Genomic DNA, 4,175 nt, shown 5'->3' with positions numbered 1-4,175 from the left:
AGAAGAATGGTTCCTTCGATGGTCCAATTGCTTTCAGTTAGCCCTTCTCCGGGGCCTTTCGGATCATTGTCCGCTCCAGCTGTCAGTGGATGAGGAGAATTGGGGTCCCCACCCATTGAGGATGTTAAAATGTTGGCAAGAGTTACCTGTTTATAGACAGTTTGTGCAAGAGAAGTGGCAGTCCTTTTTAGTTGATGGTTGGGGCGGCTATGTCCTTCGACAAAAGCTAAAATTGATTAAGTATGCTTTGAAGGAGTGGCACGCTATGCATGCTAGTAATTTACCAAGAAAGCTTGATAACTTAAAAGTTCGACTCTCCGAGTTGGATGAAAAAGGGGAGGATGGTGGTTTGTCTGCGGAAGAAATAGTTGAGATGAGGGGTATAACTCAAGATATTTATTCTTTGTCTCGGGTAAGTACCAGTATCAGTTGGCAACAGTCACGGCTTCATTGGTTGAGGGAGGGTGATGCAAATTCGAAGTATTTCCACTCGGTTCTTGCTAGTCGTAGAAGGCGGAATGCTATCGTTTCTTTATTAGTGGACGGTAACATTGTTGATGGTGTGCAGCCCATTCGAAGTGCAATTTTTTCTCATTTTAAACATCATTTTGCGGCTTCTAAAAGTGGCAATTTGGGATTGTGACAGTTACAAAAGTCTAGGTCCGGATGGAGTGAATCTTGGTTTCATTAAGGATTTTTGGGAAATGTTAAAAGCTGACGTTATGCGTTTTGTATCTGATTTTCATCGCAACGGCAAATTATCAAGAGGTATAAATAATACTTTCATCGCTCTTATCCCGAAGGTTGACAGTCCCCAGAGCTTAAATGATTATAGGCCAATTTCTTGGTTGGATCTTTGTATAAAATTTTGTCCAAAGTGTTAGCTAACAGGTTGCGAATGGTTATTGGTCGAGTAATTTCAGAAACTCAGATGGCCTTTGTAAAAGATAGGCAGATTCTTGATGGTATACTTATTGCAAATGAGGTGGTTGATGAGGCAAAAAAGTCAAAAAAGGAGTTAATGCTCTTTAAAGTTGATTTTGAAAAAGCTTATGATTCGGTGGATTGGGGGTACTTGGACGCGGTTATGCATAAAATGGCGTTCCCGGTGTTGTGGAGAAAATGGATTAAAGAATGTGTTAGCACCGCAACGGCTTCGATTCAAGTTAATGGAAGTCCAACTGACGAGTTTCCATTACAACGGGGACTGCGACAAGGAGATCCGCTTTCCCCTTTTCTTTTTTTGTTAGCAGCTGAAGGGTTGAACGTTATGATGAAGGCAGCGGTAGCTAATAATTTATTTAAAGGGTATGGCATTGGGACATATAATTCGGTGAGTGTATCTCACTTACAGTTTGCGGATGACACTTTGCTTTTAGGGTAAAAAAGTTGGGCTAATGTCCGAGCTTTACGGGCGGTGTTGACTTTGTTTGCGGATATGTCTGGCTTAAGGGTGAACTTTCATAAGAGTTTACTGGTTGGAGTTAATATTGGGGATTCATGGTTAAATGACGCGGCATCTGTGTTAAATTGTAAAGTTGGTAAAATTCCGTTTTTGTATCTTGGCCTCTCAATTGGGGGTGATCCTCGGAAGTTGGCGTTTTGGGATCCGTTGGTGTCTACCATTAAGTCTAGATTGTCGGGGTGGCAAAGTCGTTTTCTATCATTCGGGGGTCGTTTAATTTGCTCAAGTCTGTCCTGACTTCGCTTCCTGTCTATGCACTTTCCTTTTTTAAAGCTCTGTCAGGTATAATCTCTATCATTGAATCTATTTTTATTAAATTTTTTTGGGGAGGGAGTGAGGATAACAGGAAAATTGCCTGGAGCTCTATTTGTTTACAAAAGGAGTTAGGAGGTTTGGGTGTGAGGTAGTTGGGGAAATTTAATTTAGCCTTGTTGGGTAAATGGTGTTGGAGGTTGTTGGTGGATAGAGGTGGGTTTTGGTATAGGGTTTTAGTGGCGAGATATGGTGAGGAGGCTGGGAGGTTGGAGGTTGGGGGCCGGAGTGTTTCTCATTGGTGGAGGGAGGTAGCGAAGATTAGGGATAGCGTGGGGGATGTAGAAGGGGGCTGGTTTGCTGAGAGGGTGTCGAGGGTGGTGGGGGATGGTTCCACTACATTATTTTGGTATGATAGGTGGGTAGGTGATCTTCCTTTGCGTAGTAGGTTTGCTCGATTATTCGATTTAGCGACGGATAAGCTGATCACGGTGGCGGAAATGTTTTCTCTTGGTTGGGAGGTAGGTGGTGATGCTTGGAGTTGGCAGAGACGTTTGTGGGCGTGGGAGGACGAGTTGGTAGAAGAGTGTAGGGTTTTACTTGATACTGTTATTGTGCAACATAATGTTTCTGACAGGTGGCAGTGGGATCCGGATATTCAAGGCGGTTATACAGTGAAAGATGCGTATCAGATTCTGACATCTACGATCTTTTCTAGTACTCCTGTTGCAACGGACGAATTAGTATGGCACAAACAGGTTCCTTTGAAGGTTTCCATTGTGGCTTGGCGTTTGTTGAAGGACAGGTTACGCACTAAAATCAATTTGCAAAGGCGTGGCTCTCTGCAGGATGCGGCTACTACGTGTGTAGCGGGGTGCAGTTTCGAAGAGACGACTTCTCATTTGTTTTTGCGCTGTGAGGTTTTTGGCTCTTTATGGCAGCATATTAGGACCTGGATTGGTGTGTCAGGAGCTGATCCTCAAAACATACATGATCATTTTTACCAATTTATACATTCCACAGGTCACTCAAGAGCGCGTAAGTCATTTCTTCAATTGCTTTGGCTTCTTTGCATTTGGCTGGTTTGGACTGAACGAAACAACATGTTATTTAACAACGTTGAAACATCTGTTATTCAGCTATTAGAAAAAGAAAAATCACACTCACTTTGGGGGCTAAAAGCTAATAATATCTCTTTTGTGTATGGTTCCCAAAGATGGTGGTCGGACCCTCTTCTATGCTTGGGTATTGACTGATTTTTTCATGTAAATTCTTTGTATGACACTTTGTTTTCCGGGGTGTTTCTCTTAGTACACCTTGTACTAACGAGTTAGCACCGCCGTTGTTAATTTATCCCATTTTGATTTCTTCAAAAAAAATAAAATTCACTGTTCGTAATTTATACGCATTAACACAATAAAAAGAGTGGACAAACAATGCCCATCTGAACGCTAATCTATACTATATATAAAGAAAATAACATGTTTCGGCTATTTTGGGCTGGCTTTTTTGTTATTCCAATTAAACCCTTAAACATATTTTCCTATAATAATCTTATAATGTTGACGTTATTGAAAAAGATAAGAATTTTTATTATATTTGTTAATTATTGTTGTCAATATGAAAAGATAAATATGGTTTGTTGAGTTTGTTATATTTGAAAGTCACAAATATCCATACTTATAATTTTAATCTATACCAAAAAAATTATATAAAATATTGTTTGTAATTTACACGCAAATTTCGATAAAATATCGTTGATAATATACATGCGTTAGCATAATAAAAAAAACGAGTAGACGGGCACGTGAGTGTCCGTCTTTTTGCTAGTTATATATAAATGAAATACATGGTTTTAGTTGACTTTTTCATTCTAGTTATACCCTTAAACAAACTTGCATATAAGTATGTTATTTTGTTGGTGTCATTAGAAAAGATAATAATTTATATTATATTTTCTATATTATTGGTGTCATTGAAGAAGATAAGTATAGTTTGTTACAATATAAAAATGCAAAATATTTATACTTATAATTTTAATCAAAATCAAAATTTTATAAAACCTACTATTCGTAATTCATACTTCCTCTGTCCCAAATTGTAAGCAAAAAAAAAATAAAAAATCAAATCACACTTATTAAGAAAACTAAAACATAAGAATTTTGGGTATAGTTTTTTGTGTTTTCTTTGGAATAAGTTTTATAGGAAGATGTAAAAACAATTTTCATTGGCTATTGATTATGGAGAAAATGGAAGAGAGAGAAAATTGAATGTAATTTGCATTTAATTTTAAGAGAATAAACAAAAGTTTTTCTTGGAAAAGATTATTTTTAAAAAAAAACAAGATTAAATAGGATAAAAGTTTGTCATTTTTGCTTACATTTTGGGACAATGATAATGATTTTTTTTATCTTATATTTTGGGACGGAGGGAATACGTATTAACACAATAAGAAAAG

At 37.7% G+C, this 4,175-nt stretch overlaps 1 pseudogene; it reads left to right on the top strand.

The window, feature by feature from the left end:
- Positions 1-722: 722 nt before the first annotated feature.
- LOC146905366 (uncharacterized) lies at positions 723-2,973 on the top strand (annotated as a pseudogene).
- The last annotated feature ends 1,202 nt before the right edge of the window (positions 2,974-4,175 follow it).

The sequence above is a fragment of the Medicago sativa genome, chromosome 7, assembly GCF_051527215.1.
Source record: "Medicago sativa cultivar Bolivia chromosome 7, Bolivia_mono, whole genome shotgun sequence".
Taxonomy (NCBI): Eukaryota; Viridiplantae; Streptophyta; class Magnoliopsida; order Fabales; family Fabaceae; genus Medicago; species Medicago sativa.
This window is presented reverse-complemented; position numbering and strand designations above follow the sequence as displayed.